This window comes from Nicotiana sylvestris, chromosome 11, assembly GCF_000393655.2.
Source record: "Nicotiana sylvestris chromosome 11, ASM39365v2, whole genome shotgun sequence".
In the NCBI taxonomy this organism is placed as follows: Eukaryota; Viridiplantae; Streptophyta; class Magnoliopsida; order Solanales; family Solanaceae; genus Nicotiana; species Nicotiana sylvestris.
In genome coordinates, this window is record NC_091067.1 from 45,819,919 (window position 1) to 45,837,110 (window position 17,192).

The 17,192-nt window shown below is 41.7% G+C and overlaps 1 long non-coding RNA gene across 2 annotated transcripts; it reads left to right on the plus strand.

Moving 5' to 3' along the window:
• Window positions 1-6,700: 6,700 nt before the first annotated feature.
• Window positions 6,701-12,134, plus strand: LOC104233326 (uncharacterized). 2 transcript variants are annotated; one of them, XR_011403949.1, is made up of 3 exons: window positions 6,701-6,907; window positions 7,164-7,264; window positions 11,941-12,134. It is a non-coding gene; the product is annotated as an uncharacterized lncRNA (long non-coding RNA). The 2 variants fall into 2 exon arrangements; XR_712612.2 differs by lacking the exon at window positions 11,941-12,134 and having other exon boundaries at window positions 7,164-7,504.
• The last annotated feature ends 5,058 nt before the right edge of the window (window positions 12,135-17,192 follow it).

Sequence of the window (17,192 nt, forward strand, 5' to 3'; positions counted from 1 at the left end):
TGACCCAAACTGCATTGAACTTCCTCTGAGTCCATGGGAGCCCAACAATGAAATCCATAGTGATACGCTCCCACTTCTACTGAAGAATCTCTATCTTCTGAAGCAAACCACCAGGTCTCTGATGTTCATACTTTACTTGTTGATAATTCAGACACCGAGCTACATATGCAACTACGTCTTTTTTCATCCTCATCCACCAATAATGCTGCCGCAAGACCTGATACATCTTGGCGGTGCCTGGATGAATAGACTACCGAGAACTGTAGGCCTCCTCTAGAATCAACTCACGAAGCCCATCCACATTAGGCATACGAACACGACCCTGCATCCTCAAAACTCCATCATCTCCAACAATAACCTTCTTGGAATCACCGTGTGGCACTGTGTCCTTAAGGACAAGAAAATGAGGTTCATCATATTGCCACTCCCTAATGCACTCAAACAATGAAGACCGAGCGACGGTACAAGCTAGAACACGACTTGGCTAAAAAATATCCAACCTCACGAACTGAATAGCCAAGGCCTGAACATTTAATGCAAGCGGTCTCTCACCGACTGGAATGAATGCAAGGCTGCCCATACTCACTGACTTCCTACTCAAAACATCGGCCACCACATTGGCCTTCCAATGATGATACAAGATGGTGATATCATAGTCTTTCAATAGTTCCAACCACCTTCTCTGCCTTAAATTGAGCTCCTTTTGCTTAAACAAATACTGCAAACTCCGATGATCTGTGAATACCCTAGACGACATGACATAAAGATAATGCCTCTAAATCTTTAGCGCAAGAACAATGGCTGCCAGCTCTAAGTCATGAACATGGTAATTCTTCTCGTGAACCTTCAACTACCGCAACGCATATGCAATCACCTTTCCACCCTGCATCAATACCGTACCAAGTCCAATACGAGATGCATCACAATATACTGTATAATATCCTGAACCTATGGGAAAAACCAACACGGGTGCCGTAGTCAAAGCAAACTTGAGCTTCTGAAAGCTCGCCTCACACTCATCTGACTATCTGAATAGGGCACCCTTCTGGGTCAACCTGGTCAACAGGGCTGCTATAGATGAAAACCCCTCCACAAACTGACGGTAATAGCTCGCCAATACCAAGAAACTCCGGATATCTGTAGCTGATGTGGGTCTAGGCCAGTTCTGAACTACCTCAATCTTCTTAGGATCCACTTGAATACACTTTGCTGATACGACGTGCCCTATTAAGGCGACTAAACTCAACCAAAACTCACATTTTGAAAACTTAGCATATAACTGGCTGTCTCTCAAAGTCAAAAGAATGATCCGAAGATGTTGCTCATACTCCTCTCGACTGCAGGAGTAGATCAGAATATCATCAACAAACACAATCACAATGGAATCCAAATAGAGCTTGAACACCCAGTTCATCAAATCTATAAACGCTGTTGGGGAATTTGTCAGCCCAAATGACATTACTAGAAACTCATAATACCCATACCGAAGCCCAAAAAACTGTCTTAGGGACATCAAATGCCCTAATCCTTAACTGATGATAGCCAGATCTCAAATCAATCTTTGACAACACTTTGGCACCCTGAAGCTGATCAAATAAGTCATCAATACTTGGCAATGTATACTTGTTCTTGATGATAACTTTGTTCAACTACCGATAATCTATGCACATCCTTATCGATCCATCCTTCTTCTTTATAAACAACACAGGCGCACCCCAGGGCGAGACACTAGGTCTAAAATGCCCTTATCAAGCAAATCTTGCAACTGGTCCTTCAATTCTTTCAACTCTGGCGGGGCCATGCGGTATGGTGGAATAGAAATAGGCTTAGCACCCGGAGCTAAATCAATACAGAAGTCAATATCCGTGGAATAGAAATAGGCTGAGCACCCGGAGCCAAATCAATACAGAAGTCAATATCCCTGTCGGGTGGCATCCCCGACAAGTCTGCTAGAAATATCTCGGAAACTCACGAACAATTGGCACAAAATCCAAGGAAGGAACCTCCACTAGAATCACGAACATAAGCCAAATAAGCTAGACACCCCTTCTCGACCATATGTCGAGCCTTCACATAAGAGATAACCCTGCTGGTAGAATGACCATGAGTTCCTTTCCACTCTAATCGAGGCAACCCCGGCAAGGCACGGATATAGATCTCAGCCAACCGCTCCAAAGAATAGGTAGTCCCAACTGGAATGAAGTGTGCAGACTTAGTCAACCGGTCCACAATTACCCAAATAGTATCAAATTTCTTCAAAGTCCGTGGGAGCCCAACTACAAAGTCCATAGTGATACACTCCCATTTTTACTCAGAAATCTCAAGCCTCTAAAGCAAACTGCTCGGCCTATGATGCTCATACCTCGCCTGTCGACAATTCAAGCACCGAGCTACAAACTCCACTATATCTTTCTTCATTCTCCTCCACCAATAGTGCTGCCTCAAGTCCATATACATCTTTGCAGCACCCGGATGAATGGAATACCACGAATTGTGGGCCTCTTCAAGAATCAACTCATGTAACCCATCCACATTGGGCACACAAATCCGACCCTGCATCCGCTTCACCCGTCATCTCCAATAGAAACCTCCTTGGAATCACCGTGCTAAACCGTATCCTCAAGGACAAAAAATGGGGGTCGTCATACTAACGCTCTTTGATGCGATCATATAAAGAATATTGAGAAACCACACAAGCTAGACCCTGATTGGGCTCCGAAGCAGCTAATCTCATGAGTTGATTGGCCAAGGCCTGAACATCTAATGCAAGCAGTCTCTCACCAACAAGAATATATGCAAGGCTACTCATACTTACCACCTTTCTACTCAAGACATCGGCTACTACATTGGCCTTCCGGGGATGATACAAAATGGTAATATCATAGTCTTTTAACAACTACAACCATCTCAGCTACCTCAAATTTAGATCCTTTTGCTTGAACAAGTGTTGAAGACTTCGATGATCTGTAAATACCTCACAAGACACGTTGTAGAGATAATGCCTCTAAATCTTTAATACATGGATGATGGCTGCTAACTCTAAATCATAAACGAGGTAGTTCTTCTCATGGGGCTTCAACTGGAGTGAAGAGTAAGCAATCACTCTACCCTCTTGCATCAACACACACCCAATACTAATCCAAGAAACATCACAATACACTATATAAGAAATCGATGCTGAAGGCAAAACTAGAACTAGAGTTGTGGTCAAGGCAGTCTTGAGCTTTTGAAAGCTCTTCTCACACTCACCAGACCACCTGAATGGGGCACCCTTCTGGGTCAACCTCGTCAGAGGCCTAAAATAGACGAGAAACCCTCCCGAAGCGGTGATAATAACCGGCCAAGCCAAGAAAATTCCAAATCTCAGTAGGTGAAGACGGTCTGGGGCAACTCTAAACCACCTCAATCTTCCTCGGATCCACCTTGATCCCCTCACTGGACACCACGTGCCCCAAGAACGCTACCGAACTGAGCCAAAACTCACACTTAGAGAACCTAGCATAAAGTTTATCCTCCCTCAACTTCGGTAGTACAATCCTCAGATATTGTGCATGATCCTCCTGACTACGTGAGTACGCTGGGATATCATCAATAAATTCTATGACAAAAGAATCAAGATATGGATGGAATACACTGTTCATCAGATGCATGAATGCTACTAGGGTATTGGTCAATCCAAAAAACATCACAAGGAACTTGAAGTGACCAAGTGGGTCTTGAATGCCGTCTTCAAAATATTAGATTCCCGAATCTTCAACTAGTGATACCCAGACCTCAAATCAATCTTAGAGAACACTTGATCTCCCTGAAGCTGGTAAAATACGTCATCAATGTGCGGCAAATGATACTTGTTCTTAATCATATCTTTGTTCAACTGCCTATAGTCATTGAACATCCGCATATACCATCTTTCTTCTTTACAAACAAAGTCGGTGCACCCCAAAGCGACACATTACGCCTGATGAACCCCTTATCAAGGAGCTCCTGAGCGGCTCTTTCAATTCCTTCAATTCTACTGGTGCCATACGATACAGAGTGGTAAGATGGGCTAAGTGCGCGGCACCAAGTCAATACCAAAATTAATGTCCCTGTCAGGTGGCATGCCCGGCAGGTCTACAACAAATACATCCGGAAAGTCTCGCACTACCGGAACAGAATCAATAGTAGAGTATCAATACCATCATCCCTCACAAAAGTCAAATATGACAAACACCCCTTCCCAACCATCCATTGGGCCTTCAGATATGAAATCACCCTATTGAGAACATAATTCAGAGAACCTCTCCACTCGATCCTAGGTGACCTAGGCATCGCCAATGTCACGGACTTAGCGTGACAATCTAGAATAACATGATATGGAGATAACCAATCCATGCCCAGAATCATGTCAAAATCAACCATACTAAGCAATTAGAGATCAACTCTCGTCTCCAATCCTCCAATATTCACCATACATGACAGATATACATGGTCCACAACAATGGAATCGCCCACCGGCGTAAATGCATGAACATGCGAAACTATGGACTCACTAGGCATATTCAAATAATGAGCAAAATAAGATGATACATATGAATAAGTTAAACCAAGGTCAAATAATATGGAATCATCTCTGTGGCACACTAAAACAATACTTGTGATCATTGTGTCTGAAGCAACAGCCTCTAGCATGGCAGGGAAAGCATAGCATCGAGCCTGACCGCCACATGATCGGCATCCCCCACTTTTTATATATTTATTGTATATAGAATTTTTCATAAAATCATATCTGAAACAATTATGCTTTTGGATGACAATAAATAAAGTATATAATAAAATAAACTACATGGTCAAATGATCCTAATGTTGGATTGTACTTTCCGCAACATGTTTTCACACATGGACAATTATATGTTGCACTTTCAAGGGGTATATCAATTTTATGAATAAAAATTTATTAATTATAACAACAATTGATGTGGTGAAAAATGAACATACACCAAGAAATATTGTCTATAAAGAGATATTAGATCTAATACAACAACATAACATATTATTATTTATAAATATCTAAAATTATAAACACTATATAACGAACTTACCTAAAGTCTTCATCTTTGCATGAAGTAAGTCAGTTTAAATTTAGCTATTGCATAATGTAGTAATACTGACTTTTCTATTTAAATTAATGTTGCATTTACCTCGACATCAGTTCCTATTATACATAATTCATTCTATATTCTATACACTTTCTTATTAACGGACACAGACTTCACGTGCAACGCACACATTCTAAAGCTAGTTCTTTAAAAAAATTATAATCATTAAGACGGGATGTAACCATAATGCACATATCCTAAAGACTAGTTTTAAAAATATTGTACTAATTAATTCAGAATACACGCGCATAAGCTAGTTTATGTATCTAAGCATCTTATAACATGTTTTCTTCCGTTAGAGAGTCATAATTTTTGGGGTGAAAATTATTTACCTCCCCCAAGTTTACTCTAAAAATCAAACTCATCCTCCAACTTTGAACAATTTTTATTTTTATCCTTTCATCCTACGAAATGTCTATTTTTACCCTTGATATTTTCAACTCTCTATATATACCTTTTTATATTATTTAGATATTTTTTTGTTCAAGTATTTAACTATAAGTTAAAAATATTATATTTTAATATATAATTTAATCTAAGTTCACTAACATTATAAATAAAGTAATTATATTATGAATTTATTACAAAATATATTCCTATTATTATTATTATTATTATTATTAAAATCCATGTATGTCAGTGTGTGTGATTTTAAGTTCCACTATTTTTATTATTCTTTGTGTATATAAATTTTTGAGTTTTGATTTTTAATATTAGATTAAAGTTCATGGAAAGTGTAAATAGATATTTTTTGTAAATTTATTATAAATTTACTTCTATTTTACGCCCATTGTTTTCTTATTATCTGCATTGGATAATTTATAAAATTTTCACTCTCTTTTATTCTCAATTTTGTAAATAAATTGAGTTTTGATTGCTATTGATAAATTACTGATACGAGTAAATATTTATTGTAATTTTTTATTTTTCTCATTTATTTCGCTATTAAACATCATTATCTTATATGCTTGACTACTACTTCTCACATTTTTTGTTTCGATTTTTTTTAATTTGTCTATAGGTAAGTCGATAACATAAATTAAAATAAAAAATATCATTGTATTAAAGAATAAAAATAAGAGATAAAATTATAGAGGGTAAAATAAGTATTTTAAGAAGTCACATTTGATACAAGGAGTAGAATGATAATTGTTCAAAGTTGGAGGATCAGTTTGATATTTAAAACAAACTTGGGAGATATAACTAATTTTCACCCTAATTTTTTCTCATTGTTTAGAATCTAAATAGAGGTAAAAGACTAATATAACCATCAAAGGATGTGGTACAGTGGATGAGTCTGTTCCTCCCTTAACCACAAATCTCAAGTTCGAGCCCTGTGTATGGAAAAATCATTGGTAGGGAGTGCTACCCCCAAATGAACCATACCCAGCGTGAATTCGAATATAATCGGGCTCCAATGCGGATACCGAACACCAGATGAAACATAACAACACAAACAAACAAACAAACAAAAGAAGGAAAAAAAAGACCGTGCACGGGTAATTCACAGAGGAGGACCCGAACCGGCCTATTAATATATCAGTATACATATATAAACCCTTGCATCCAAATCGAAGCAATAGAGAAGAGGAGAAGCTCCAAAATTGCAGAATAGACAAATCTTTTTAATCAAAGCAACAGAGAAGCTACAATGATGACACAAAACACAGATCTTTTCAATCAAAGTAGTAGAGAAGCTGCAAAGATTGCACAAAAGGCAAATCTTTTCGAAGGCTAGCAGAAGAAAATTGTGTGTGCTTATTTTAAAGGTATATGTTTATCTCTATTTGTTCTCTGATTTTGTGTGTTTATTTTAAAAGAAAGATGGTGTCTTGGCTAGCTTATAGACACTTCCACTATTCCTATCAGATTTCTACCACCGTCTAACTCCGGCCGTCAAAGTTTAGGCAGATGGAGAGGTTTCTTTTCTTTTTTTCTTTGGCCTCTGCTGCACTGTTGGGTGCTATTCTGCTTGTGCTTAGTGTTCTATACTCTATGCGGGCTAACCACAATTTTAAATTGCAGGGAAGAGAGTTATGAAGCCGTTAAAGAATACAATGCAGATGGATGTTGATCTGGTTAGTTCTGATTTCGAGCTTATTGGAGTTTGTTGGTTGGACTTTGAGGTGAATTGTTCATAATGTTTTACACCTTGTCCAAAACTTTAGCAACAGATATATTATTGAACAAAAACCTCCTACTTTGGTTCCTTCTAGGATGTGGACTAAAGATATGTTGCCTTTAGGAATCAAATTCTACGGCTACTTTAGATTCTTTTTATTGCACTACTATGTTATAAAAAATTAGTGGTATACTTACTAATAAAACACAGTCACTAGATCAACATTAAAGTTCTGCTTTGAAAATCGACAAGGCGTTCTTTCTTTGCGATAACAATCTTAGCAGTAGTTGGTTGGTCCTTTCCACCAAATTAAGTCAAGCTGTGCTTGAAAACCTATTTGTTCTATATATATATATATGTGTGTGTGTGTGGGAGTTTTGCATCTCCTGCTTGTGAACTACTAAAGCACTTTTCTTATGTAGGCCATGGGGATTCACTTAGCCAAGAAAATAATTGTGGATATCCTCAGCAGGTTACCTGTGCGGTCTCTTCTTCGATTCAAATGTGTTTCAAAATTTTGGAAGACATTAATTTCGGATCCTTACTTTAAGATGAAACATCTCATTCATGCCAGGAATAACCAAAATTCCCAAAAACTCCTCATTAGCCAATTCTACATTAATAAGAACCACAGTTTTTCCTTCTATTGTTCTTCTTTGTTGTGCAAAAGCTTGATTGTCCTTTAAATATTGAACAAGTGATCCTAAGAATCTTTTGTTGTTATGATGGATTGTCTATTGTTGGGGTTGGTGATTGTTCTAGTGAAGACTTCAAATTTTTTCTATGGAACCCCTCCACAAGAGAATCAATAGAATTGCCCGTTCCAGAATTACTACCACGAAAAGGATATTGTACTTGGGGATTGGGATATGACTCTACTAGTGATGACTATAAGATCCTTAAGATTGATAAGGAAGTACACAGTGAAATTCTAGCATTGAAAAGTGGTTCTTGGGAAACAATTCATAGACATCCTCCTGACATCTCATTTGTGGGGTGGGGAGAAACTTCTCCAGAAACAACACTGTAAACTGCTCTCAAGTCAAACATGAGGATCCAGCTGGCCTAGCTAAGCAATAATCCCTCCACGAGGTCTTGGCGGATCCAGATAGGCAAAATGTAGCAAAATCGACCCCATTGGTCTCAACAATACCCATGTTCCTGAGAACCTCGTGGCAACTGTCTAGATAATCCTGGGGATCCTCAGTAGATGCACCGCTGAAAGTAGAAGTGAAGAGCTTGGTGAACCTATCCAGCCTCCACAAAGCATTAGTAGACATGATCGCTCCATTACCGGTCTGAGCTACTACACCCGGATGAACTGCTCCAACTGGCTGAATCGCTGGAGTCTGAATTTGGGGAGCTAACTGCTACGGATTGCGAGTAGTAGGAGTCTGAGCCCCTCATCTAGCCTGAGAGACGGCTGGTGCTATAGGAAGCAAACCTGCTTGGGTGACACTTTCCATAAGTCCCACCAATCGAAACAGAGCATCCTGAAGAACTGGGGTAGCAATAAACCCCTCTGGGACCTGAGCTAGGCCCACCGGAATTACTGAGGCTGGAACCTCCTTGTCAAAATCCACATGAGGCTCCGCAACTGGTGTTGCTTCTCGGGGCTGAGCTCTGCTCCTACCTCGGCCTCTGGCACGGCCTCGACCTCGCCCTCTGCCCCTAGTGGGAGCTGCTGCTGGGAGCTCGGGCTACTAAGCGGTAGATGAGGAAGCACGTATTCTCGCCATCTGTGAAAGAACAGAGTAGAAATCCAATAAGCATTGAAAAACAAATCCGCACGACAAGAAAGAACAAATGTGAAATTTTCCTAACTCTATAGCCTCTGGGGATAAATATAGGCGTCTCCTTACCGATCCCTTAGACTCTGTTGAGCTTGTTCGTGAGTTGTGAGACCTATGTAAACTAAAGCTCTGATACCAACTTGTCACGACCCAGAATTCTCACCCTCGGGAGTCGTGATGGCGCATACTTATGGAAGTTAGACAAGCCATGAATCTTTAAAACCATTAACACTTTCATTTTAATTTATGTTTAACCAATTAAATTAACAATAAATAAGCATTTAAATAATAGTGGAAAATAATGTTTTGGCGGAAGTCGTAAATAGATATGAATCCAAAATATCTAGAAAGCCAATAAATGTCTCTACCCAGAACCTGGTGTTACAACATTGTAACGACCCGGCCGGTAATTTTTAGAATAATGCCCTGATCCCCTTTTTAACTGCTACCCCATGTTTATTTCTGCAATTTTGGTTTGCCGGGACGTTCGGTTTTGAGTTTCGGAGAGTTTTGGGACACTTAGTCCCTAAATGAGAGCTTAAGTGTTGGAAAGTTGTCCGTAGTTAGAACAGTATGAAGATGGCCTCAGAATGGAAATTCAAAGGTTCCGTTAGCTTCGTTAGGTGATTTCAAGGTTAGGAGCGGGATCAGAATGTGTTTTGGAGGTCCGTAGCTAATTTAGGCTTGAAATGCCGAAAGTTGAATTTTTGAAGTTTCCGGTCCGATAGTGAGATTTTGATCCGAGGGTCGGAATAGAATTTTGGAAGTTGGAGTAGCTCCGTAGTTTTTAATATGACGTGTGTGCAAAATTTCAGGTTATTCGGACGAGGTTTGATAGACTTTTTGAGAAAAGTGTGTTTGTAAAGTTTTTGGAATTCTTAAGCTTAAATCCGATGAAAGATAGGTGTTTTGGTGTTGTTTTGAGCGTTTCGAAGGTTGGAACAAGTTTAAATGAAGTTTTAGGATATGTTGGTGCCTTTGGTTGAGGTCTCGGGGGCCTTTGGTTGTTCAGCTATTGCAGAGGGATTTTACCCTTCGCGTTCGCGAGCGAATCATTGTGTTCGTGAAGAGTCAGTGGGGATGGATGGAAATTTTGCCTATGCGTTCGCGAGGTGGCCTCCGCATTCGCAAAGGGGAAGTGATGTTGAGCATCACGTTCGAAGGAAGGGGACCGCGTTCGCGTAGAGAGATGTGGTCAGCTGGGTTCGGGGTGGATAGCCCTTTGCGTTCGCGAGATGGGTGACGCGTTCGCATAGGGCTGGTTAGTGGAAGCTATGCGTTCGCTAATGTAATGTCGCGTTCGCATAGAAGGATTTTTGGTCAATGACTTTTTGTGCTTCGCGAACGCAAGGCCTTGACCGCGTTCGCGATGAGGGAATTTAAAAACCTGGGCAGAATTTTTTAAAGGAGTTATTTCGCGAATTTTAGCCTAGTTTCCTCCATTGTTAGGCGATTTTGAAGCTTTTTAAAGAGGGTTGAAGAGGGATTCAAGGGGATTCACTTATAGGTAACATTTTTGACTTCATAACTCGTTTTTATGTGATTAAAGACCTAATTAGTGGTGAGAAATTTGGGAAAAAGGGGTAATTATGGCTTGAGTTTAAGAGACTTTTAATTGAAGATTTGAGGGGCTAATTGGACTCCGATTTTGGTGTTCTTATTATGTATAGACTCGTGAGAGTACGAGGTTTCTGAAAATATAAATTTTACCCGATTCCGAGAAGTTGGCCTGAGGGGCGTTTTGGTCATTTTACATGATTTCGCGTAGTAACTTAGAATTTAATTGTAGAATCAGTTACTTGAAGTGTTATTTACAATATGTAATATAATTGAATAGATTTGGGCCATTTGGAGTCGGATACTTGTGGCAAAAGTGTGGTTTCGAGTTGATTTTTTGAGCCGGTTTGAGGTAAGTGGATTGTCTAACCTTGCGTGGGGCACTTCCCCTTTGGATATGATATTTGGTAATTGAATGCCTTGTACGTGAGGTGACGAGCGCGTACTTGATCTAATTTTTGAAAATTCGGTTTTGCTTTAAGTATTTAAAACTGAGTTCCTTTCTTACCTGTTTTTTTATACTTGCAAATTTAGCTTGTTGTTAGTTAGAAAAGCATGTTCAGTTGACTTAAATTACCTATTTGCTAAATTGCCTTGGTTTCATTACGTGGAGCATGTTAGGCTAGAATTACTTGTTGCCTTGGAATGAAATTTCATTTCTGAATATCTTCTTGATGTTGCTGTGTATTTACATTGGGACTACGGATGTGGGATTTCGGTAGCTCCCCCTTGTCAGTTTACTTTGGGACTATGGGTTCGATTCCCGATAGATCCCCCTACATATTTACTATGGGACTGTGGGTTAGATTCCCGATAGATCCCCCTGCACAGTTACATGGAACTACGCGAATGCACCACTTAGATTCCCCTAGTACTGGGTATTTATATTTGGAAACTACGGATCGAGATTTCTGGTAGATCCTCCACGCATTGATAGTGGGACTATGAGACGGTATCCCGGGAGATCCTTCGGGCACATATATGATGGACTACGAGACGGTATCCCAGGAGATCTACTGGATAGTTGTGATTGGGACCTCAGGACGGTATCCTGGGAGGTGCCCCAGTTGTTACCACTGTGTTTAGCTGTATTTCTTTCCGTTGTTTGTTTGTCTCTATTATAGTTATTGTTGTTCTTTCAAATTTATGTTATTTCCTATTGTTGCACTTATTTATATTGTTTTGATGACACAGTTAACCCTTATATCTTATTTTATCTCAGTAAGGCCCTGACCTTCCTCATTACTACCCGACCGAGGTTAGGCTTGGCACTTACTTAGTACTACTGTGGTGTAGTCATGCCCCTTCTATGCATATTTTTCATGTGCAGATCTAGGTACTTCTTCTCAGGCCTACTATCCTTGAGGGAGGCGACTACTTAGAGACTTTGAGGTACATCTGCCATGTCTGCAGACCGAGGAGTCCCTTTTCTATTCCTGCCTTTTTGTATTTAGCCCTTCTGTACTTTATATTCTTGTTAGACAAATTCCAAAGTCAGAGCTATATATTATTTCTCTTTTCTTATCTTGTGATTCATGGGTTTTCGGGTATTGGATTGAATATTGGTTTTGAGATTTACATATGGTGTATGCCGAGCAGCACATTTAAACACTGTTATTTCCTTAATTCTATTCTTAAACTATTTTACTTCCGTAATTTGTTTTTTTTTATTTCGAAATTTAGGCTTACCTAGTCGCAAAGACTAGTTGTCGTTATGACAGTTCACAGAGGGTGAACTAGGGTCGTGAAAAGTTGGTATCATAACTCTAGTTTATAGGAGTCACGGATCACAAGCCGTTTATTAGAGTCTCGTTGATCGGTATAGAGACGTCTGTACTTATCTACGAGAGGCTATGTAACTGTTAGGAAAATTCCACTTCATTTGACTTCCCTATCATGCGAGATTTTTGATATCACAATTCTAAACTTATGTCTTCTATTCTCTCACAGATGGTGAGGATAGGTGCTACTCGAGATGATCAAGAACTCGCGCCCTCTACTACTGCCGTTAGAGGCCAGGGTCGGGATAAAGGCCGAGGACGCGCACGTGGTGCAGCAAGAGCACCTACACGAGCTGTCGCCGAGGTACCACCACCAGATCCAGCCGGAGTCCAGGCACCCGACACGCCTACTGCTACTACTACTCTGGCCCTTTAGGAGACTTTGGCACAGTTCCTGAACATGTTTGGTACATTGATTAAGGCGGGATTGATTCAAGTTGTATCGACTACTTCACAGGTCGGGGAGGGACCCAGACTCCCCCCGCCCCCACTCCAGAGCAACGAGTTCCCATTGGTTAGGTTCCAGGTGTCATGGCAACACAGCCTGTGGTCCCAGTTCAGCGGGTGGTGATGACTTCTCGCCGAGTAGGGGATAGGTAGGTCCAAGAGAGAGAGGACAGATGAGGTCAGGAGGGAGAGTATAGAGGAGTGAGTAGACCTCGTAGATTGGAGAGACCCACTGGTCCATATTTTGGAGGAAGAGTACGACATGGTAGAGGTTTTGTGGGTCACCCAGCTCAGTTTGCATCTCAAATTTCACACAGGGTTTCAGGTGTTCAGGGGTTTTGGAGTACCCGTACCATACAGTTTCCACTACCACATCAGCCGTGAGGTTGCTTTGAGTGTGGGGACATATGCCATGTGGTGAGGTATTGCCCTAGACTTGGGAGGAGTGCACCTCCACAGACTTCTCAGCAACAGCGTACCCTGTAGAGTTCTCAAGCTATGGTCACATCCCTAGTTGCTACCCCACCTGCCCGTACCAAGGCTGTTGCCTCTGATTCTGTCATTACATGTATTGTCATGGTTTGTTATATAGGTGTACCAGTTCTATTCGATCTAGGCTCCGCTTATTCTTATGTGTCTTCTTATTTTTCTCCGCATTTGGGTGTACCTCGGGATTCGTAGAGTTCCCCTATTTACGTTTCTACTTCGGTGGGAGATTCTCTTGTTATGGACCGCATTTATCGGCCGTGTTTGGTTACTCTTAGTGGTTTTGAGACCAGACCTGATTTATCGTTACTCAGCATGGTTGATTTTGATATTATCGTGGGCATGGACTAGTTATCACCCCATTATGCTATTCTTGATTGTCACACCAAGACCGTGACGCTGGCTATGCCAGGTGTACCGCGTGTTGAGTGGAGGGGTGCCTTAGATCACACTCCCGGTAGAGTTATTTCTTTCCTTAAGGCTCAGCGAATGGTTGATAAGGGGTGTGACGCGTATCTAGCTTATGTGAGAGATGTCAGTACTGATACCCCTTTTGTTGATTTAGTCCCTATAGTACGAGATTTTTCCGATGTGCTTCCAGCTGATCTTCCGGGCCGCCTGATAGAGATATTGATTTTGGTATTTATCTGTTGTCGGGCACTCAGCCCATTTGTATTCCTTCGTATCGTATGGCTCCTCCTAAGTTGAAGGAGTTGAAGGATCAGTTACAGGAATTGCTTGATTAGGGTTTTATTCGACCCAGTGTTTCACCTTTGGGTGCTCTTGTATTGGTTGTAAAGAAAAGGATGGTTCTATGCGTATGTGTATCGATTATCGCCAATTGAACTAGGTTATAGTGAAGAACCGTTATCCTTTGCCTCGTATTGATAATCTGTTTGACCAGCTTCAGGGTGTACATGTGTTCTAAGATTGACTTGCGCTCAGGTTACTGCCAGTTCATGAAGATTCAGGAGCCAGATATCCCGAAGATTGCTTTCAGGACTCGGTATGGTCATTACGAGTTCCTTGTCATGTCATTTGGGCTGACCAATGCCCCAGCATCTTTACGCATTTGATGCACAGTATGTTCAGGCCATATCTCGAATCGTTCGTCATTGTCTTTATGGATGATATTCTTGTATACTCCTAGAGTCTGGAAGACCAGGAGTAGCACCCGAGGACAGTGCTTCAGACTCTAAGGGAAAAGAAATTATATGCAAAGTTCTCGAAATGTGAGTTTTAGTTGGACTCTGTGGCTTTCTTGGGTCACGTGGTGTTGAGTGGGGGTATACGGGTGGATCCGAAGAAAGTTGAGGTAGTGCAGAGTTGGCCCAGACCATCCTCAACTACAGAGAATCGTAGTTTCCTTAGTTTGGTAGGTTATTACCGTCGATTTGTTGAGGGGTTTTCTTCTATTGCAGCACCTATGGCCAGACTGACCCAGAAGGGTACTCCGTTCCAGTGGACGGAAGAGTGTATTGCGAGGTTTCAGAAGCTCAAGATAGCTTTGACTACAGCCCCAGTTTTGATATTGCCTACAGGTTCGGGTTCTTATACTGTCTATTGTGATGCCTCGAAGATTGGCCTTGGAGCGGTTTTGATACAGGGCGGTAGGGTGATTGCCTACACGTCCAGACAATTGAAGGTACATGAGAAGAATTATCCTGTCCATGATCTTGAGTTAGCTGCTACGGTTCATGCCTTGAAGATCTGGCGTCATTATTTGTACGGTGTGCCTTGTGAGATTTATACGGATCATCAGAGCTTCCAGCACTTGTTCAAGCAAAAGGATCTAAATTTGCGCTAGAGGAGGTGGCTTGAGTTATTGAAGGACTATGATATCACTATTCTGTATCATCCGGGCAAGGCCAATGTGATGGCCAATGCCTTGAGTCGCCGGGCAGAGAGTTTGGGGAGTTTGGCATATTTACCAGGATCAGAGAGGCCTATGGCAATGGATGTTCAGGCCTTAGACAGCCAGTTTGTGAGACTGAATCTTTCGGAGCCCAGTCGGGTTCTAGACTGCGTGGTTTCTCGATCTTCCCTATTTGATCGTATCAGGGAGCGGCAGTATGATAACCCTTATTTGCTTGTCCTCAAGGACAAGGTTCAGCATGGTGATGCCAGAGATATGACTATTGGTGATGATGGGGTATTGAGGATGCAAGGTCGGGTCTGTGTACCCAATACTGATGGTATTCAGGAGTTGATATTGGATGAGGCTCATAGTTTACGATATTCCATCCATCCGGGTGCCGTAAAGATGTAATAGGATTTTAGGCAGCACTATTGGTGGAGGTGGATGAATAAAGACATAGTCAGATTTTTAGCTCGGTGCCTCAATTGTCAGCAGGTGAAGTATAAGCACCAGAGACCGGGTGGGTTGCTTCAGCAGATAGAGATTCCGGAGTGGAAATGGGAGAGAATCATCATGGACTTTGTAGTTGGACTCCCTCGGATTGCGAAGAAGTTCGATGCCATTTGGGTGATTGTGGATCGGCTGACCAAGTTCGCGCATTTCATTCCTATGTGTGTTACTTACTCCTCGGAGCGGTTAGCAGAGATTTATATCCGGGAGATTGTTCGTCTGCATGGTATTCTAGTTTCCATCATTTCAGACAGAGGTACTTAGTTCACATCATGGTTCTAGAGGGCCGTTCAGCAGGAGTTGGGTACTTGGGTGGAGTTGAGCACAGTATTTCACCCCCAGATGGAAGGACAGTCTGAGCGCACTATTCAAATTCTTGAGGATATGTTCCGTGCGTGCGTGATTGAGTTTGGAGGGTCTTGGGATCAGTTCTTGCCATTGGCAGAGTTTCTTACAACAATAGTTATCAGCCCAGCATTCAGATGGCGCCGTATAAGGCTTTATATGGTAGGAGGTGCAGGTCTCCAGTGGGTTGGTTTGAGGCGGGTGAGGCTAGACTATTGGGCATAGAGTTGGTTCAGGATGCCTTGGAGAAGTTTAAGGTGATGCAGGATAGACTCCGTACAGCCCAGTCCAGACAAAAGAGCCACGTTGACCGGAAGGTTCGTGATGTTTCCTCTATGGTTGGTGAGCGGGTTCTGCTTCGGGTCTCGCCCATGAAGGGCGTCATGAGATTTGGGAAGAAAGGGAAGTTGTGTCTGAGTTTTATTAGCCCTTTTGAGATATTGAGTCGTGTTGGGGAGGTTGCTTATGAGTTTGCCTTATCTCCCAGCTTGGCAGGAGTTCATCCGGTATTTCATGTTTCGATGCTCTGGAGGTATCACGGTGATCCGTCGCACGTGTTGGATTTCAGTTCAGTCCAGTTGGACGAGGATATATCCTATGTTGACGAGCCAGTGGCGATATTGGACATGCAGGTCAGAAAGCTGAGGTCAAAGAACATTGCATCAGTAAAGGTTTAGTGGCGGGGTTAGCCGGTCCAGGAGGCGACTTGGGAGACCGAGCAGGATATGCGCAGCCGATACCCTCATCTTTTCACTACTTCAGGTATGTCTCTATGCTCGTTCGAGGACGAACGAATGTTTAAGTGTGGGAGGATGTAACGACCCAGCCGGTCGTTTATAGAATTAACGCCTGATCCCTTATTTAACTACTTCCCTGTGTTTATTTCTGCGATTTTGGTTTGCCGAGATGTTCGGTTTTGAGTTTGGGAGAGTTTTGGGACACTTAGTTCCTAAATGAGAGCTTAAGTGTTGGAAAGTTGTCCGTAGTCAGAATAGTATGAAGCCGGACTCGGAATGGAAATCCGATGGTTTCGTTAGCTTCGTTAGATGATTTCGGGGTTAAGAGCGCGATCGGAATATGTTTTGGAGGGCCGTAGCTAATTTAGGCTTGAAATGCCGAAAGTTGAATTTTTGAAGTTTCCGGTCTGATAGTGAG